Consider the following 22681-nt stretch of genomic DNA (forward strand, 5'->3'; position numbering starts at 1 on the left):
AAGTGAACTCAAGAAAGTATCCTATTCTGACGATTTTGACGCACCAAAAGTCATGCCCGATTTTTAAAGATGTAAAAAAGCGACCTTGACATATTCGAGTGCGGCAGATTTTTATTATATGGTTTAAATTGATGTCGTAGTTGCCCAAAATAATAACCTGACAATTACATTGAGGAATATTGATAATCTGACAATTAAAAACGCTGGACGGAAGGGCCGCCCGAGAACTTTATCGTGCCGATCTATTATCGTTATGGTACTAGATATTGGCATTCTATAAAAATAACAAAGTTACTCGTTATTTTGATATTTTAGAAACACCTACTGTACTTAAAAGTATTTTATGGTTCTACGCATCATTAATTCCTGCATTTGAGAAAATGTTCGATGCCATATTTCGGGGACACACTATAGATGTGTAGATTATTGCATAAATCAATAGAATATTATAGTCATACTTTCATTTCAAATTAGTTCATTTTTCTGAGAAATTAATAGTTTACAATATTTGCATTTCATTCTATTTCGATTACGCCAGTCAATGCGCGAGATTAAGAACAATATATTATCTCCAAATTCTATCCTACTGCATGGATTTTAATGAAATTTTGGGAGTAGCCCAATCTCCTAATTCAAAGTCTATCCTATATACTATGGCGCTTTTATCATGGGGGAAGTTCCCACCACTTCTCAGGGGTGAAATATTTTTATTTTCGAATTACATGGAGAAAAAGGAAGATTTTTAAGAAAATTTAAAAATTCATTCTATAATTTGATCACATTTTTTAAAAAAACCATTCATTTTAAACCCGTTTAACTTTTTGAAAGTAGAAATAACACTATATTAAAAGGTATTGAGAAGAAAAACAATGCATTTAAATTATGGTGGATGGGGAGTTAAATGTATATACTTTTCATTTTTCCTTAAAGTACATTAGTCATTATATTTTTTGCACCATATCTCGCTTAGTTTGTAAGTAACCGACATTTAACGGTGCTCGTTTTAAAGGCCTTTTCAAACACTACAAAAGGTGTTGGTAGCATTATACACCTAAAACCTACCGTTCCTCTGTTATTTCAAGTTGAATACACCAATTTGAGCATGCACCAAAAAACAAACTATTTTCACCTACCATATCTCTTTTTGTATTATAAATAGAACATTTACGAAGGAACGAATCTCTTTATTATTTATAATCTAAAAAATGTTTTATATAGAGTTTTTAGTTCGATGCATAGTTTTTAAGGTATTCACAAAAAATCCGTCCGAAAAGGTGTCATTTTTCAATGAAAATGGCCAATTTTCAACTACGCATAACTCAAAAAGTATTGAGTTCTAAAAAAAAAAGTATAGACCAGTTTTTGCTTAGAAATAGGTTCTTCAGCCACTTCCGTGCTTATTTTGACCAACAAATTTTCCACCCCCTTGAAGAAGTGGAACCGCCCCAAGATAAAAGCGCCATAGTATATAGGGTAGATTTTGTTTCTTGAGCTATTCCCTACTTACTGTGAAAATATCAAGTACATCAATGTAGTAGGATGGAATTCGGAGCCAAATACCCTCATTGATTGCTCTACAATAATGCTCTGCTATGAACGCGTGAGAGAGGACACACATAAGATTATAGCAAAATTTCTATTTACCGTAACTTTTCGAGTTTTTGAGCTACAGCAATAAATTTTATGTCATTGGAAAGGTAATTTTGCATTCTTTCAAAATGTGTTAAAATATACAGGGCGGATCAAAAAAATTAAGATTTTTTATTCATTTCCGGTTCAACCGGAAGCCATGTTTTTGGTAAAATCTATTGTGATAATAGATAATAAAATACCATATATGTCTGCAAAATTTCAAATTTTAGTTTCTATTAAGAAGGAAGTTACGGGCACTCGAATATTTTTTTATAAAAAATTCATAACTCCCCTCCTATGGGGAGTTAAGATATATGACTAATGTCATTCAATTTACTGATAGGATATCAAAAATATGTCAAAAAATTAAAAAATTCCTTGCAGCCATTTTTGAGAAAATCTAGTTCAAATTTATGTCAAAATTTGACCCCTTAAATATAGGCAACCCGTAACTTTTTCTGAAAAACGATAACATCTTTCTTATAGCCCCATCTTTAGGCTATATAACGACTTTTTCAAATTAAACTTATCTTCAAAAACTTTTTAGATAGATAGGGAAATGTGTCGGGGGGCGGTCGGCCATGTTGGCCGCCATTTTGAATTTGGAAATGTCAAATTCCGTACTTTTATTTACCTATCGATGAGCTTACTTTGAGTTGAATTTCATTTATTTCTGTCAAAATTTGCAAAAATGGGCCCTAAATAACCCCCCTATTTCGGCGCCCCTTTGAGAGATTTTTTTTAAAAGCTTAGTTTCTCGACAAAATTCTCTTAAACTTACTCATAACGAATTTCATCAAAATCGGTCCAGTAGTTTTTGCTGGGCGGTGGCGACATACGTACGTACATACGTACGTACGTACGTACGTACATACTTCCGACATGTTTTTTTTTATTTGCTTTTTAGACTCAGGGGGACTCAAAACGTCGAAAAAAAGTGAAATCTGAAAAATTTTTTTTTGCACGATCGTATAACTTTATCTATTATACTATACTACGTATATAGTACGATAAAGTAAAATATATCTATTTTCATTTATGCACGTACACTAATATTTTATAGAGGGCGCCAAAGTCGAGGTCTCGAAAAAAAAGTAGTTCCGATGGCGGATCGTTAATCTCAGGATTGAGATCTCTGAAATAAAAAACTCGTACTGCATTTGAAAAAGGAAAATATCTTACGTGACAATTTACCACTGATATTGAAAAATTCCGCAAAGAAAATATTTAACGGAAATTTGAAAAGTTTTTGTGAAAAGATCGCCTGTTTTTCTTCAGTTTTTCATGGTTAAAGAATATTTATTTTTAATTGTTTGGTCAAATTGTGGCAAATTGTCACGTAAGTGACAATTAATAATAAATTTCCTTTTTCAAAAGCAGTAAGACTTTTTTATTTCGGATATCCAATCCTGAGATTTGTCCAACTGTCCGCCATCATTTTTCGAGGCCTTAACTTTTGCGCCCTCTACAATATTAGTGTACGTGCATAAATGAAAAAATATATATTTTTTGTACTCTCTAAGAGTTATATATTAATGTGTAAAAGTTTTTATGTTCTTCTTCTTCTTAAAGTTCCCTCTCCTATCGGAGGTTGGATATCATAATGGCTATGGTCACTTTGTTGGCTGCTGCTCTGAATAGTTGTAATGAACTACAGTTAAACCATTCTCTAAGGTTCCTCAGCCAGGAGATGCGTCTTCTTCCTATGCCTCTTCTTCCTTGGATCCTTCCTTGCATAATAATTCTCAGCAACTCATATTTTTCTCCTCTGGTAATGTGACCCAAATATTCCAGTTTTCTAGTTTTTATACTTTTCATAATTTCTAACTCCTTATTTAAACGTCGTAGCACTTCAACATTGGTAATCCTTTGAACCCACTGAATTTTCAATATTCTTCTGTAACACCACATTTCGAACGCTTCTATTCTTCTTATGTGTTGTCTCTTCAATGTCCAAGCTTCCATTCCGTATAGCAATATAGAAAATATGTAGCATCTTAGAGCCCTCAATCTGAGAGGCAACTGAAGGTCTTTGTTTGTAAGCAGTGTCTTCATTTTTATAAATGCTTGCCTTGCAGTTTCAATTCGGACTTTAATTTCTTTGCTTTGGTCATTTTTGTCATCAACCCAGGTTCCCAGATATTTGTATGTCTTAACTTTTTCTATTTGGGTTTGCTCTATCATTAACCTTTCATTTCCATGTTCTGTTTTTGAGACAATCATAAATTTTTTATGTTCATATTTAATAAAGGTTGTGAGAGAAAGATTATTGAAAAATATTATTATTTTTGGTCTCCTAAAGTGTACTAGTTACCTTCAACGAAACAAATATACTTAACAGGTTATTTTTATTTTATTTAAATATTAAACTAACTTTCTTATATACCACTTTCAAAAAATTTTTATTAAAACAATAACAAAAAATAAAAAATAAAAAAACGAGAATATAAATTGTCCTGGATTTGAACCCGCGACCTCTCGATCTCTGGTCCAATGCTCTACCAACTAAGCTATCAAGCCCCTTGTAAGTGACGTCTCGAATATAATTACACATCACGGTGACAAATACATCAAATGAAGTATAAAAATGTTATACATAATAGATATTTTATTATCTTACTATCGAGGAAGACAAATCCAAAGTTACAAAAATTATAATAAATAATACATTTACTAAGAATACCTACTAACATATTCTTTTAATGACTTATTTGCGCTGATACATATCTACATTACTTAAAAGATTAGCAACGAACCATCAACGAACTACATAATACTGTTTGTGTGCCCATGCGCTCTTATAAAATTTCACTCTCGATCGTAAAGAAATATTACTTCAAAAAATAGCGGAATCCGGTAATCTGTTCACGAAAAAATCAACTACATATGAAAATGAGCATAATTGTTTATTTTCCTAACTTTTGACGAGCTGTTTATTTACTCTTCACAAAGAAATATGTGTATAATTTAATAATTAGCAATTATATACATACCTACATAAAATAATTATTTATAAAACGCTATTCATAAACCTATTAATTCTTTAACATCATTAACTATTTTTAATGGGAAATTATAGACAAGGCGAAAACGGCGGGTTCGCCGGAGAAAATATTCCCATGACTTTTTTTGCATAATCACGTTCGTAAGACATCCCAGAATAAGGTTCAAGAAGTCGCCCACGGGAAAAGTGATCCAAATTTTTTTTAACAATTTTTTTTTCATCAAATTTTAAAAATCAATATTTTTGGCCCGTACAAATTTTGTTTAGATTTATTGGATCATTCTGGTTAAAAAAGATCTCTTATAATTTTTCTCTAAAGTTGATCGTTTTCGAGGTATAAACAATTTAAAATTGAAAAAAATGAAAAATGGCGATTTTCAAAGCTTAATAACTCTGTTAAACGTTATTGCTATGAAAATCAGAAAGTGACTAAATCAAAGTTTAAAGCACCCCCTACAAGATCCTGGAGAAATTTTTGTCATTATTTTATTACTAAGCTGTATAAGGTTCAAGAGGTCGCCCACGGGAAAAGTGGTCCAAATTTTTTTTAACAATTTTTTTAAACAAATTGAAAAAATCAATATTTTTGGCCCTGACAAATTTTGTTTAGATTTTTTGGACCATTCTGGACAAAAAAGATTTCCCATAATTTTTCTCTAAAGTTGATCGTTTTCGAGGTATAAACAATTTAAAATTGAAAAAAAAAACGAAAAATGACGATTTTCAAGGCTTAATAACTCTATTAAAAGTTATTACTATGAAAATCAGAAAGTGACTAAATCAAAGTTTACAGCACCCCCTACAAGATCCTGGAGAAATTTTTGTCATTATTTTATTACTAAGCTGTATAAGGTTCAAGAAGTCGCCCACGAGAAAAGTGGTCCAAATTTTTTTTTAATAATTTTTTTTAATCAAATTGCAAAAATCAGGATTTTTGGCCCGGACAAATTTAGTTTAGATTTTTTGGACCATTCTGGACAAATAAGATCTGTTATAATTTTTCTCTAAAGTTGATCGTTTTCGAGATATAAGGGTCATTCCATTTCAAATCACTCAATTTTGGAGCAAAAAAAATTTCGGACCTCCGATTTGTCTGAAAATTGGTATGTAGCTTCTGCGGGACGTAAAAATAAGATATTTAAGGTCAAAAAATCTTCTTCTTCTTTTTTTCTCAAAATGTTATTTTATGCGATTTTACAGTGATTTGGTGTTTATTTATACAAATTTGCATTTTCTATCGTAAAGTATCAATGGAAAACATAATATTTTAATAGAAGGGACTCAAAAATGTCATTATATGGCATTATAGCAAGTTACTTTAATTCAAAACAAGCTTTTGATTAAATTTTATAGTGTAGAAAACGTTAAAATACCGTTTTTTACATTTTTCTCCATTCCCAAAATACATCACAATCGATTTGGCTGAAAGTTTGTCCACAGATAGACAAAACATAGGACTTTAAGTGGTGAGAAGGATTTGAATTATATTACAATACCAAAAATGTTACATACAATATTATAGTCAAAAATATAGGCGTCTACTGTAAGTACAATTAACTCGAAAATATCGACCTCACGACAAAAATTGTTAAAAGAAGTTGTAATAATTGTAAATACAATTTATTTGGAACAGTTTCAGTTCCTACCATTTTTGTCGAAAAGTTAAAAAATGGCGGAGAGATTGAGCAAAACAGGTTCTCCTTTAAAATCAAGATGGCGGCTAACGTAACGGAGGAATTCATTCATGATTTTAAATTTAGGCTACTATTGACTCCCCTAAAGATCAGAAAAATAAAATTTTGGGCAGCTCGACATTCAAGGTTATATGCTATCCCGACTAATGTATTTTGGGAATGGAGGAAAATGTAAAAAACGGTATTTTAACGTTTTTACACTATAAAATTTGGTCAAAAACTTGTTTTGAATCAAAATAACTTGTTATAATGCCATATAATGACATTTTTGAGTACTTTCTATTAAAATATTATGTTTTTCATTGATACTTTACGACAGAAAATGCAAATTTGTTTAAATAAACTCCAAATCACTGTAAAATCGCATAAAATAACAATTTTGAGAAAAAAAAGAAGAAGATTTTTTGACCTTAAATATCGTATTTTTACGTCCCTCAGAAGCTATATACCAATTTTCAGACAAATCGGAGATCCAAAATTTTTTGCCTGAGTGATTTGACATGGAATGTACCATAAACAATTTAAACTTGAAAAAAACTAAAAATGGCGATTTTCAAGGCTTAATAACTCTGTTAAAAGTTATTAAATACTATGAAAATCAGAAAGTGACTAAATCAAAGTTTAAAGCACCCCCTACAAGATGCTGGAGAAATTTTTGTCATTATTTAATTAGTAAGCTGTTATTTTTAATCATTAACAATAAGCCGTAAGATCGCATTGATCGCAACTGTAAATGTGAGTGCGAGTAAGATACACTACCGGAATGGCATCTCTCTTGCACTCACTATAGACGGGCACCTGATACGTGCAGGCGCTCATTATTATTACTTAAAAATAACAGCTTAGTAACAAAATAATGACAAAAATTTCTCCAGGATCTTGTAGGGGGTGCTTTAAACTTTGATTTAGTCACTTTCTGATTTTCATAGTAATAACTTTTAATAGAGTTATTAAGCCTTGAAAATCGCCATTTTTCGTTTTTTTCAATTTTAAATTGTTTATATCTCGAAAACGATCAACTTTAGAGAAAAATTATAAGAGATCTTTTTTATCCAGAATGGTCCAAAAAATCTAAACAAAATTTGTCCGGGCCAAAAATATTGATTTTTGCAATTTGATTAAAAAATTTTTTTTTTTAATTTGGACCACTTTTCCCTTGGGCGACTTCTTGAACCTTATTCTGGGATGTCTCACGAACGTGATTATGCAAAAAATGTCATGGGAATATTTTCTCCGACGAACCCGCCGTTTTCGGCTTGTCTAATAAGCCACAAATTTACTAAAAAAATGTTTTTATTAACGTTTCGACGGTTAAATCGGATCCTATTTGGACGTTAATAAAATCATTTTTTTAGTAAAATTGTGGCTTATTTCCCATTAAAAATAATTAGTTACAAAAATGCCACAAGAAAATAGCTTCAAAACAACATTGTTTAACATATTTTAAAAATTTAAGTATTTCTTACCTTATATACCTAGAATAATATCACCTAAAAGTAACACTAGAACAAAATCAAATCAAAACTAAAAATATGAAATCAATTAAAATTAACACACAAATTATATTATTAATCTATCAAAAATATAGAATTACAATTAATAATTAGGGTACGCTTAAAACTGATTTAGCAACAACTTGTCAAAGCGAAAAGAGGCGTAATTCTGACGTCACTCCATAGCTCACTTACACGGCGGCGAACGGCACACTCCTAATTTGAGGCTTAGAAATCGAAAAAGCGACCATGGGAGGTGAATGGCAAATTTTTATAATTCTTTATATTTTCGAGGTAGCTGAATCCGAATATGAAGTTTATTTTTATCTAGAATTGGTGGAACATGTTCAAAAATCAAATTTCATGTAAAAATTCAAAAAATCAATTTTGATGATTTTTCAACTTTACCTCACTGTATCTTTGGTCGCTGTAAATATTTCCTTTTGAAAATTTTACTGTTTCATTTTTTAAGTATTTAGATACCAACGAGCTTTGTCTAAAGTGTTTAAACGAATTCAAAAAGGAGTTATTAATTTTTAAACATTTTGTCGTCAGATTTCGTTAGTTTCATGTTTAATTAAAAAAGTTGAGCGACGAAGTTTTTAGCTTATAATTTTAACCAATACAGTATTAAAATATAAGTGATGAAGAAGTTTTCTGAAAAATTTCCAGTCAAAATAATATGTAATAGGAAAAAAGTTATGACTTTAAAAATCGCACACTTAGTGTTAGGCAAGCGGCAGCAACCCCTAAAATGATGTTATACCGACCACGAAAATCAACTTTAAGATGAATGACAAATTTTGATGATTCTTTATGTTTTCGAGGTCGCTGAATCTAAATATGATGTTTATTTCTATTTAAAATTGATGGAACATGCTCAAAAATCAAATTTTATGCAAAAATGCAAAGAATCAATTAAGATGGTTTTTCAATTTTAACTAGATTTATCTTTGATTGCTTTCGAAAATGTTACTGTATTATCTTTGAAGTAATTAGACAACAATGAGATTTGTACAATATGTTTAAACTATCCCTTTTAAGCGCCATATTGGCTAACCTTACAACGATGCGATCGACACAAACGCCAGAGGTACGTTTGGCATATTCACCAATGTTATATCTTGATTGGACATAAGCGCCATTTTCTAGTTTTTAATTTATTTCAGACAGTATTTTCAGCCACATTAATGTTCATAAAATATTAAAATTTGAAAAAAAAATCACCAATTTTTTTGAGTCACTGTGCAGATAAGCAGAATTGGTAAAAATAAAAATAATCAGTTTTTTGGCTTTCTTGAAAAATCAATTTATTGTCGTTTATGCCGTTTTGGCTTGACAGCGTCGATCTAACGGTGCTCGTTTTAAAGGCCTTTTCAAACACTACAAAAGGAGTTGATAGCATTACACACCTAAAACCTACCGTTCCTCTGTTATTTCAACTTGAATACACCAATTTGAGCATGCACCAAAAAAGCAAACTCTTTTTCACCTACCATATATCTTTTTGTATTATTAACAGAACATTTACGAAGGAACGAATCTCTTTATTATTTATAATCTAAAAAAATGTTTTATACAGTGTTTTTAGTTCGATGTATAGTTTTTAAGGTATTCACAAAAAACCGTCCGAAAAGGTGTAATTTTTCAATGAAAATGGCCAATTTTCAACTACGCATAACTCAAAAAGTATCGAGTTCTCAAAAAAAAGTATAGACCAGTTTTTGCTTAGAAATAGGTTTTCTAGCCACTTTCGTTATTTTGACCAACACATTTTTCACCCCCTTGAAGGGGTGGGAACCGCCCCAAGATAAAAAGCGCCATAGTATATAGGGTAGATTTTGTTTCTTGAGCAATTCCCTACCTTCTGTGAAAATATCAAGTACATCGATGTAGTAGGATGGAATTCGGAGCCAAGTACCCTCATTCACTGCCCTATAATAATGCTCTGCTATCATCGCGTGAGAGAGAACACACACAAGATTATAGCAAAATTTCTATTTACTGTAACTTTTCGAGTTTTTGAGCTACAGCAACGAGTTTTATGTCATTGGAAAGGTAATTTTGGATTATTTCAAAATATGTAAAAATATACAGGGCGTATCTAAAAAAATTAAGATTTTTTTTTCATTTCCGTTTCAACCGGAAGCCATATTTTGGGTAAAATTTATTGTTATAATAGATAATAAAGTATCATGTATATCTGCAAAATTTCAGATTTTAGTTTCTATTACAAAGGAAGTTACGGGCAGCCGAATATTTTTTTATAAAAAATTACTAACTCCCCTCTTATGGGGAATTAAGAAATCTGGATGATGTCATTCCATTTACCTAGAGGATATCAAAACTACATCAAAAAATAAACAAATTCCTTGGAGCCATTTTTGAGAAAATCTAGTTCAAAATTATGTCAAATTTTGACCCCTTAAATATAGGCAACCCATAACTTTTTCTGAAAAACAATAATCTTCCTCTTAGAGCCCCATCTTTAGGCTATATACCGACTTTTTCAAATTAAACTTATCTTAAACAAGTTTTTAGATAGGTAGAGAAATGTGTCGGGTGGGCAGTCGGCCATTTTGGCCGCCATTTTGAATTTGGAAATGTCAAATTTCGTATTTAGATTAACCTATCAATGAGCTAACTTTGAGTTAAATTTCATTCGTTTCGGTCAAAATTTGCAAAAATGGACCCTAAATAACCCCCCTATTTCGGCCCCCCTTTGAGAGATTTTTTTTAAAAGCTTAGTTTCTCGACAAAATTCTCTTAAACTTACTCATACCGAATTTCATTGAAATCGGTCCGGTAGTTTTTGCTGGGCGGTGGCGACATACGTACGTACATACTTCCGACATGTTTTTTTTATTTGCTTTTTAGACTCAGGGGGACTCAAAACGTAAAAAAAAAGTGAAATCTGAAAAAAAAATTTTTGCACGATCCTATAACTTTATCTATTATACTATACTACGTATATAGTACGATAAAGTAAAAAGAATGTGTGTGTGTACTTGGTATGCATGTAAGAAGTTATATTTCTATTATATGATTTCAACGATATAAATATCCTTAAACAGTTTATTTATATATTGTTTAAATATTAAACTAATTTTATTGCTTACTACTTTCCAAAATTTTTTATTAAAACAAAACCAAAAATTAAAAAAAAAGAATAGGAAACATCCGGATTTGAACCCAGGACTTCTCGATCTGTAGTCGAATGCTCTACCACTGACCTATAATCGCTATGTTTACATGATTTCTCGGACATAGTGAAAAATAGACCAAGTGATAAGTGAAGTATAAATATAAAAATGTTTTAATATTACTTAATATCTTTTTCCCGAGGAAGAAAAATCCAATTACACAAAAATTATAATAAATATATTTACTAAAAACACTATTATATTCTTTTCAAGTCTTATTTGCACTGATACTTACATAGATTAAAAGATTTAGCAACTAATCCCATTCTATGTGTGCGTATGCGCTTAGGGTTTTATAAAAATTCAATCTCAACATTTTTCCCAATCCCGTCTAAATAAGTATACCTTCCAAAATTTTTTTTTTTGGTTTATTTTTAATTACTGGACGTAATAAAAATATACATATCTATGACCTACGTACAATTCTAGCATGTATTGATATAAAACTAGATAAAAAATATTAAAAATAAGTATCTTAATCTTCATACTCACTTTATTCGCGTTCGAAGTTGGTTTCCACTTAGTCAATTTCTTTGTCATCGCGTTTCTGTAAGGAAAAAGGATTATGAACTTTACAATTTTTTTTTATTAAAGTATTAAAAGGAGAAAACGTACCCAAATGTATATTCGCATGTTTCTGGAAGTTGGTTACCAACGAAGCAAGTCGTTTCTGTTATGTTCGTGTAAAACTCCCTTAACCATGAATGGAAGTTGGTACTACTGTCAGCTAAACGACAGCTGCCAGATACTTAATACTTTGATAATAAAATGGAACTACGTGTATAATTATTCTTCAAAATGAAGTATTTTACATCGAGTATTACTTCATTACAAATTCTTACGTCCTTTAAGTACAAAGGACTTGATATTTGGCGACGAGGATGGGATGGATACAAATACTACAGATACTACATCAACTACAACGCTTCCAACTACAGCCGGTACAGCCACGAGTTCCTCGACTACAACTCCAACGATAGTTGCACCTGCTACAGCTCCAATAATGTCTACACAAGTTTCTACATTCCAGTTTTCCTTTAAACCTTTTAACCAAACAGTCACAAAATGGTCCAGGTGGGTAAAACGATTGGAAGGAGCATACAAAGTTTTTAAAATTTCAGAGAAAATGAAACTGCCCTATTTACTACATTACATGGGGTCGGAAGAATACGATACACTGTGTGATAAACTAGCTCCAGAGGTCCTTGAAGACAAGTCATATGAGGATACAGTTAAGTAAATGGATAGTTTTTACAACCCTGCACCACTTGAAATTGCTGAAATATTTAGGTTTCAATCAAAAAGACAGGCAAAAGGCGAAAGTATACAAGAATACCTACATTCTCTACAGAAACTTGCCATAAACTGCAACTTTTACACATACTTAAAAAGTGCTATACGAAATCAGTTTGTTTTTGGTCTACAGTCAAAGAGCATTCAAGCCAGGCTGTTAGAAACAAAGGGATTGGACTTGAATCGAGTCGTAGAAATTGCAGCAAGCATGGAAACTTCAGAAAAGGATAGTAATCAATTTTCTCACAACAATGATTACAATCAGGCTAGTATAAATGTTTTAAATGTGAAAGCAAAAAGTTCTCATAAAAATACAAACACTAGTAAATTTAATGATAATAATACAGTAAATAATAATAGCAGCTCTCCTAACGATACTTCTACAATGTCAAGTAATCGTAATAGGGCTTGTTATAGATGCGGAGTCACTTCGCATTTAGCCGATAAGTGCAATAAAAAGCATTTAATTTGCAACTTTTGTAAAAAAGTAGGACATATTCAAAATTTTTTTTAAAGGCAAAACAAAATTCATACAGGCAAGTTAATTCAGTAAACTCTGCTCAAGTGGTTTGAGAAGTAAATGTTGGAAATTGCAAAGATAAATTTTTTATAAATTTAAAAGTGTAGCATTTTAAATTTTAAAATTAATTCTTGCGCTGCTGTTACAATCATAAAAAAAATATATTTGAAAAATATTTTCCTGCATTACAATTACAACTACAAAAATCGGATGTTAAATTAACTACCTACTGCAAAAATAATTTAAAGGTTTAGTTTCAGTGGAGGTTGAGTACCAGGAAACAAAGCACACTCTAAAGTTGTATGTGGTGGATGGTGATGGCTACTCACTGGTTGGTCGGGAGTGGATACATGCTCTTGAAATCAATTTACATCAGGTAAATACAATTCTACATGAAATATTGTAAATTGCAACTTTGTTAGATAAATATAAACATTTATTTGAAAAGTTAGTTGGTGAAACAAAAGAGGTTAGAATTCATCTAAAACCTGGTAGGTACTAAAGCAAAATTTTGTAAGGCCCGTCCTGTAGCTTTTGCAATGCGCCCTAAAGTTGAGGCAGAATTAGAGTCCTTAGTATATCAGGGAGCCTTAAAGAAAGTAGCATTTTCGGACTGGGCAGCTCCTTGTTCCTGTAGTTAAAAAAAATGGGGACATACGCATTTGTGGTGATTTTAAAATCACATTAAATCCTTGCATTGAAGTGGATGAATACCCTTTACCTACACCAGATAATCTACTTTCCCAATTAGCAGGTTAGGACAAATATAAAAAAATAGATATTACGAAAGCTTACTTACACTTGCCAATAAGAGATGAAATGAAACATTTACTTACATTAAACGCCCATAAAGGTTTATTTCAACCAAATCGATTATTGTTTGGAATTGCTAGTGCTCCTGCCTAATGGCAACGTTTAATGGAGCAAATGCTACAAGGAATAGATGGTATTTCAATATTTCAGGACGATATAAGAATTAGAGCTCCAAATAATACCTTACATTTACAAAAACTTAAACAAGTTTTAAAGAAATTATCTGAACATAATTTACATATAAATTTGAATAAAAGTGAATTTTTCAAAGACGAGATTGACTACTGTGGATATAAGATGAGTAAAGCGGGTGTCTACTAGAGCAGATAAGGTAACTGCAATTGCAAATGCTCCAACACCTACAAACAGAACTCAAGTTCGGAGTTTCTGTGGCCTAATTAATTATTACAGACGTTTTTTAAAAGGTACTTCTACAATTTTACAACCATTAAATAATTTACTTAAAAAGCATGTCAATTTTACATGGTCTAATACTTGTCAAACTGCGTTTGACAAACCAAAAAAACTCATTTGTTCTAGAAATGTTTTATGTCACTAGGACTCAAACTTACCATTGGTCCTAGCAACTGATGCATCACCCTATAGGGTAGGTGCAGTACTTTCACCTATTTTTCCAGATGGTACAGAGAGAACCTTACAGTTTGCTTCCCAAGCTCTGACTACTACACAGCAAAGGTATTCACAAATAGACAAAGAAGCTTAGAGCATAATTTTTGGAGTAAAAATATTTTACAATTATTTATGTGCTAGGAAATTTACTTTGCTCACTGATCATAAACCGTTAGTTCAAATTTTTGCACCTGATAAAAGCCCACCAGTTTTAAGTGCAACAAGAATGCAACATTATGCGATTGTCTTACAAGGTTTGAATTATGACATTAGTTAAAAAATACAGATTCTCATCTCAATGCTAATGCACTTTCACGTCTACCTATACTTTGAAATAAATCAAATATTAGAGATCTAGCTTTTCATACAAAAAATAATCATACCTTAAAAAATTACTTTTTGGGTTAAAAACAGGAAAACCTGTTGATAAACGATTTAGCTTCAATATAAATCAAGCTGAATTTTCATTACAATCTGATGTTATTATGAGAGGACAAAGAGTAGTTATACCTACTAAATTGAGAAATAAAATTTTGACAGAATTACATATTGCACATTTTGGAATAGTCAGAATGAAATCTTTAGCTCTGGAGCCTCACATAGACCAGGATATTGAGTCACTTTGTAAAAATTGTTTAGGGTGCAATAAGCACAAGAACAACCCAATTAAAGATAATTCTCATATGGGAGCCACCAAAACTTTGTTTTCAACGAGTGCATGCTAATTACGCTGGACCTTTCAATGGAGGTTATTATTTTATATTAGTAGATTTCTTCAGCAAATGGCCTGAAATTCATTTTACCAAAAATACTACTACAAAAACTACTATTGAAATTTGCTGAAAAATTTTTGCAACTTTTGGTATTACTAAAGTTTTTGTTAGGGACAATGGTAGACAATTTGACTCTCATAACTTTAGAAGTTTTATGAAAGATAATGGAATTACACAAAAATTTACTGCACCCTACCATCGTGCAACTAATGGACAGGGGGAGAGATATGTCCAAATACTGAAAAAATGTTTAAGGACTATGCGAAGTGAGGGAAATGACAGGGAGTTTGAATTATGTAAGCTACTTATGCAATACCGCAGAAGCCCACATACAGTTACAGGTAAAATTCCCTCAGAACTTATGTTAGGAAGACAAATAAGGAATAGATTAGATTTACATAAACCTTCGTGTTGTGATAGAGTTACCTATACTGATACGAGTCTAATGCCTGGTTGCACCAACAAATCTTAAGCTCCAGCTTAGCCCAGCTCTGATTGTCTCACGTTACACCATAATTGTCGATACTTATCTAAGCAATCCACGTGGAAATCCGTTGTGACAAGCTTAAAATTGATCTAAGACTCAATAGTGCAGCGCCTATGTTTCGTAAGCTGAGCTTAAAGCATGTCTTATGCTTAAGATCTGTTGGTGCAACCAGATATAAGAAACTTTGATATAGGAACTAGGGTTTCCGTGAGAGATTATTTTCATTCTAAATGGCAATTTGGCATTATTGTACTCAGATTGGGATATTGGGATGTTAAGGGATAGTGATGCGTAAGATATAGCCTCTCCTGTTCAAATGCCAACCTCACCTGCTCGTATGGTGATCTAGATCATGGTCATCTGGTACATCCTGCTAGACAACTAACGAGGCTCTGACGTCCGAGTGTTTGCCGGGATAAGCAATCCACCATTTACTGGCCAACGGCTTCGGGCGGACGAGCTGGTAAATGGAAGGGCACTCTGTTGTCCTGAGACTGGGAAACTGGTCTCAAAGGCGGAAGAACCAAGAAAGTGGTCAACGGCATCAGAATGCAGAAGGCAACGAGAAACCACTGCATTAAAGGTCCCTGATGACATCTCTAGAAAAGCTATCATGGCAAATCCAACTAAAGTGGAAATAGTTACTAATCATGGAATACGGAAGCCAAGATTCGGCAGGGGAGGTGATCCACCTTTAGACCACAGGGCCTCCCAGGTCGTAACCCAGCGAAACCCCTGTGACAGAATTGGAAAAGTGTCTCTAAGAACAGCAGAGTTGATTATTAAAATATGTACCTGGAATGTGAAGACAATGTATCAGGCTGGAAAAATTCATAATACCATTCAAGAAATGACCAGACTCGGAATCGGTATAATGGGCATAAGCGAAATGAGGTGGCCAAATAGTGGTGCTTGTATTGTTGACAACCATATGGTATACCACTCAGGAAATGACGATGGTCAACATATATATGGGGTTGGAATAATCGTGTCTCCCCAATTACGTCAATATGTTACAAATGTTATACCTATTTCTGAAAGATTAATATTAATCCAACTGAATACTAGCCCCGTCAAATTAAATATATTACAAGTGTATGCCCCCACAAGCGATAAACCAGAAGAAGATCTAGAGCAATTCTATGAGTTGTTGATAAAGTCACTTAAACGACTTAAAAAAGAAGATATAACTATCATTATGGGTGACTTCAATGCGAAAATTGGTAAAGGGAGAAGCGGTGAATTCATAGGTGATTTTGGTCTAGGACAGAGAAATGAAAGGGGAGACAGATTAAAACTGTTTATAGAAGAAGAAGAATTTACAATACTAAACACATTCTTCAAACTACCACCAAGACGCTTGTACACCTGGGTCTCCCCGCAAGATCAACCAGGAAACGTAATACGGAATCAAATTGACTACATAATGGTGAACAAGAGATTCCGTAATGGATGCCTATCGGTTAAGGGTTACCCCGGTGCTGACGTATCATCAGATCATGTTCCTGTTGTTGGTAAATTTAGGTTTAGATTCAAGAAGGTTGCAAAAAAGAACAGCAACAAAAAGTGCGATATGAGAATACTAAAAGATAAGAAAACAAAAGAGACAGTCGCACAGATTCTTTCAGAGAAGCTAATTAATGCGGAGCAAACATATAATGCCGAAGAATCACTCCAAAATATATGTGAAACCTTTAACAACATCAGAGAAGAACATCTAATAGAAAAGAAAGAGATGAGAAAAAGTTGGATGAACGACAATATACTACAACTTATGGAAGAAAGAAGAAAATCAAAAAACAACAAAATAATGTACAACACGATTCAGAGACAAATAAGAACTGAAATAAGAAAGGCCAAAGAAAATTGGTTAAAATCACAGTGTGAAGAGATAGAGTCGTTAGAGCAAAAACATGATACGTTTAACATGCATAAAAAGGTGAAACAAGCAGCTGGTCTTCAGAAATCCAACACAGCTAGCAAATTGCGAGACCAACAGGGGAATATCATCACAGACAGAAATCAAGAAATCTGCATATGGACAAAATACATACAGGAACTTTTTGATGATACTAGATCCGAACAACCTCCATCCTACATATGTGATGACCACTTACCAATCACATCAGGTGAAGTGGAAAGAGCAATATCACAACTAAAAGATGGCAAAGCTCCTGGACCTGACAATGCATATGCTGAACTCATAAAACTAATTTGACACCGACGGTACTCAACGCCTAACCAAAATATTTAACGACATATATTTAAGCGGAGTAATACCAAAAGCATGGTTGAAGTCGACGTTTGTTGCTTTACCAAAGAAAACAAAGTCCGTATCCTGCAGTGATTTCCGAACCATCAGCTTAATGAGCCATATTTTAAAGCTATTTCTAAAAATTATACATCAAAGGATATATAGACTGTGCGAAGAAAAAATCAGCCGAACACAGTTTGGTTTTCGAAATGCAGTGGGTACAAGAGAGGCTCTATTTAGTATACAAGCGCTATTTCAACGATGTAGAGACGTGAATTGCGATATTTATGCATGTTTCATTGATTACCATAAAGCGTTCGATACAGTAAAGCACGACAAGCTGATGGAGATATTAACCAATATTGGAATAAACACCTGTGATTTAAGGATTATCAGCAATCTGTACTGGAATCAAACATCATCTATCCGGACAGAGGCAGGAGAATCCGACGATATCAAAATCAAACGTGGGGTCCGTCAGGGATGTATACTATCCCCACTGTTGTTTAACATCTACTCTGAGGAAATCTTTCAAGAAGCATTGGATGATGTTGAAGCCGGAATTAGAATTAACGGAGAATGTATCAATAACATAAGATACGCAGACGACACTGTGGTATTCGCTGACAGTTCTGAAGCCCTACAGGAGTTAATGAGCAGAATCGCAGAAGTCAGTCAGAGATACGGACTTTCACTAAACACTAAGAAAACCAAATGTATGATGATCTCTAAGAATGAACAGCAATTTGGACGAATCAGTGTGATTGGTCAACAAATAGAAAGAGTAAAAACATACACCTACCTTGGTACGAACGTCAATGAAAATTGGGACCATTCTATAGAAATCAAATGTAGGATAGAGAAAGCAAGATCTGCATTTCAAAAAATGGCAAAGTTGTTCAAATGTCATGATTTGTCGATACCCATAAAAGTCAGATTACTACGATGTTATATATTTCCTATACTGTTGTATGGAGTTGAGTCGTGGACTCTCACAGACGCCACCTGCAAGAAAATTGAGGCTTTTGAGATGTGGCTTTACCGTCGAATCCTGAAGATATCTTATACCGACCACATTACTAATGAGGGTGTTTTGCTGAGAATGAAAAAAGAAAAAGAGCTGTTAATCAAAATAAAAACAGCCAAAATCGAATACCTCGGTCACATCATGAGGAACAGTGAGAGATATGGACTGCTGCAACTGGTCTTGCAGGGAAAAGTAGAGGGAAAGCGAGGACCAGGAAGGCGAAGGATTTCCTGGCTGAAAAATCTACGAACGTGGTTTAACACAACCACTACAAATCTTTTCAGAGCAGCAGTGTGCAAAGTGCAGATTGCCATGATGGTCGCCAACATCCGAAACGGATAGGCACTACAAGAAGAAGAAGAAGTACTCAGATTAGGGTTATTGCATTATTTAATTCAGTTAGATGATGGTAGAACATGCAAACGTCATGTAGACCAAATACGGCAAATTGAAGAATATACTCAATCTCAAAATAATCCGACATGTTACATTCTGGATACCATTACTCACAATTTGGTTGCGAGGGCATCAATTCCAGAGCACAGTTTCTCACCACCACCTACCGAAGTGATTACCGATGAATCAGAAATTTCAAAAAATAAAATGGAAAGTTCGAATAGTGTACCTGGGGCTCAAACTGAAACTGAGGAACCCATTTTAAGGCGTTCCACTAGAGTAAGAAAACCTGTTACCAGATTGAATTTTAAGTACTTTTACTTTTTTGTAATTCATGGTCAAGGGAGGTGGTGTTATGTTCGTGTAAAACTCCCTTAACCATGAATGGAAGTTGGTACTACTGTCAGCTGAACGACAGCTGTCAGATACCTAATACTTTGATAATAAAATGGAACTACGTGTATAATTATTATTCTTCAAAATAAAGTATTTTACATCAGCTATTACTTCATTACAAATACTTACGTCCTTTAAGTACAAAGGACTTGACAGCTTCTAATTTTATATCCACATTATCACATGTTTCAGTTTGTTGGTGACATCTCAGTAACAATACGGTAGCGAGCATTTCTACTTACTACGAGGATTCTGAACAGATCCTGAAAGAGTCCAATATTTGTATCGCAAGTGAAACTATTGTGATATTCAACTGAGATGTATCATCGCGGCAGACGATAGTCTGCCGCTGAGGGTGATGGCGTGAGAGGGTTATAGGTAAAGAATGAATGAGAAGGAAAGAGAGGGGCGAAGTGAGTTATACAGTTCTCAGCAGTTGTAGGTTCCAGCAGTATATAGAATGACAAATTAATTTTTGTATGAGAGCTTATAACTAAAGCTCGGATTTATAGGCAACAAAAATTGAAGAAAAAGGCGCCTATATAGGCAAAGATTTTTATTAAAAAAGGCAGGAATATTAACATTTAGGCAAAATATAGGCAATAAAGGAATATTACTTATTATTTATTGTACAAAGTGAACTAACGTAATATTAACTTAAGGCAGGTATATTTACACATCATTATCATAACATTAGTATAAATAAACTAGTAACTAAATAACTGTTAATTAATAATTAAACATTGTAACCACTTAAAATTTTATCATTAATAGAAACAACTAAATATTTTTCAATATTTTAGGTCTTAAAACTATGTCTTCGATCACTTAAAATTAATTTGTACATTGAAAACGAACGTTCGACATCGACAGATGTAATTGGAGCATATTTCAGAGCGGATAATAAATCTGGCATAACTTGTAATTTCAAACAACCTTCATTCTTGTCGAAAACATATTTCATTTTTTTAAAAATTAATTGACCGTTACTTCCAGGTGCCGATTTAATTTTCGTCTTTAAATTATCTATTAATTTTACTGACTCACATAAATTTATCTCTTGTTTTTCTAATAAAGTAATTGTGGTAACTATTAATTTATAATTGTCATTGATATAAGCGAGTTCCTGTTTCAATTTGGGATTTTTTAATATTTTTTTTTGCTTCTCGAATGGCTTCGGAAATATCATCATCAAATTCTAACATAACTAATTCTATTTCATTGCAGTGTTCAAAGTAAAAAAAAACTGCTTCGAGCCAGGTTCCCCACCTTGTAATTACTGGTTTAGGTGGCAAAGGGACACCGGGAAGTCTTTCTTTATATATTTGCACCCTCAACGGAGCCTTTACAAAAACTTTTTTCATAAAATTTATAAAATTATTTACCAACGGAAACAGATTTCTTATTTCTTCAGCAATTCTATTTACCCCGTGGGCTACACAAGTGCAATTAATTAAATTAGGATAAAAAATCTTTAAATTAACAGCAGATTTTAACATATATGCCGCAGCATCTGAAAGCATTAAAACTATTTTATTCACTGGTATAGGGTTGGGTAAAAAGAGGTTTGTTAAACTATCTTGTATAAATCGACTTATTGTTAAATTGTTTGTTTTTTCCAGTTCTTTAACGGCAACTAAATAAGGTTTTCTCGCAAAGTTTTCGTTCAAAATTCCAATCATTAAATTAGCTATATACCTGCCGCATACATCTGTCGTTTCATCCACGATAATATACAAAAAATTGCCCTCTAACTCCCGCTTAATTTTTGAAATACATTCCACATAACATTTTTCCACAGTATGTTTTCTCATTGTACTCTCGTCAGGTACGGATTTATTAAGATATTGTTTGAAAAAGCATTTAAAACTGGGGTTATTAACTTTATATAGAGGAATGTTGGATGCAATCATCATCTGGCATAATTCAAATTTAAATGCGTCTTCCTCCTTTTTTTTGAACTGCTTAAACTATCCCGCAGAGATATTTGGGCTAACTTAGAGGAATTTAATTTTTCCAAATTACGTTTATGAAGTGGGGTTCCACAATGGTGGTCAATAAAGTACTTTTTTCTACTTGAAATCTGAGATTTAAAAAAAAATAATTAGAATTCCAAAACCGCTTTAGAATTTAGTTATGTTGTGGGACGAGAAAAAAAGAGAAAAATAAAACTTACCGATTTGCCGCATGATTTACAAAATGCTCCATCTCCTTCTAGAGAAAGTTCCGAATAAGGTGCGATCCATAGCCTTAATTTAGATGTCATCTTTTCACGCAAATGTCTAAAACGTTTTAAAACGTGTTCTTGGCTTTTCGGTATACGCAACAAATCTAAACTAGGATATAGCAATTTGTGACTAAACTCTGATACAGTAACCGACTGTACAACTGATAATAAACTAATAAGGCTTAGGGATTTCCAAATAGTTAACCCTCAAGTCTCGATCAGGTACATTTTCCTAGAAATCTGTTGTATAAACAAACCATTGGTATTTTATTATTGACCCAAAATTTTAATATAGAATGGTTTAGTAATAGAATAATATCATGGGTAGTAACACGAAATTAAAAAAAGGCACAAATAGGCGGAATTTACGAAAAAAAGGCAAAAAGTGCAAAGAACAATTATAATAGGCAAAATAGGCAAAAAAAGGCATTTTGCCTATAATCCGAGCTTTACTTATAACCGAAAGATATTACTTAATGGGAGAAATTTGAACTCAGACTTCTGATTCCAGAGTTTAAACCGGAATTACTGTTAGTTACCGAATTAGTCCAAATAATACATTACTAGCTTTATATTAGCTTATTAACTTCTTCTTCTTATACTTGTTGTAGATCTGTCGATCTGTTAATTCCGACGTTAAATATTTGTTGAGAGGTAGACTGCCAGATATCTCTCCAATTTTAGTGGTTTCCGCGGTGGACGCTTTGAAGGTTGGTTTTAATTCTATCCCAATTATTGGTAGTCTGTGCTCCTCCATTCTTTTTCCGTGACTGAACCATTCTCTTTGTCTTTGTCTACCCTATCTTACTGCATTTTGCACGCCACATTGTTCCCTTATG

At 32.9% G+C, this 22681-nt stretch overlaps 1 protein-coding gene and 1 long non-coding RNA gene across 2 annotated transcripts in view; one reads left to right on the top strand and one right to left on the bottom strand.

The window, feature by feature from the left end:
• The window catches only part of LOC114330024 (guanylate cyclase 32E), a 965459-nt gene that overhangs the window by 488535 nt on the left and 454243 nt on the right, over positions 1 to 22681 (top strand). The window lies entirely within an intron of this gene.
• Positions 1 to 22681, bottom strand: part of LOC126882481 (uncharacterized) — a 170587-nt gene that overhangs the window by 48461 nt on the left and 99445 nt on the right. The window contains exon 2 of the long non-coding RNA XR_007697358.1: positions 11519 to 11573. This is a non-coding gene — a long non-coding RNA (uncharacterized LOC126882481). The remainder of the gene's footprint in view (positions 1 to 11518; positions 11574 to 22681) is intronic.

The sequence above is a fragment of the Diabrotica virgifera genome, chromosome 1, assembly GCF_917563875.1.
Source record: "Diabrotica virgifera virgifera chromosome 1, PGI_DIABVI_V3a".
In the NCBI taxonomy this organism is placed as follows: domain Eukaryota; kingdom Metazoa; phylum Arthropoda; class Insecta; order Coleoptera; family Chrysomelidae; genus Diabrotica; species Diabrotica virgifera.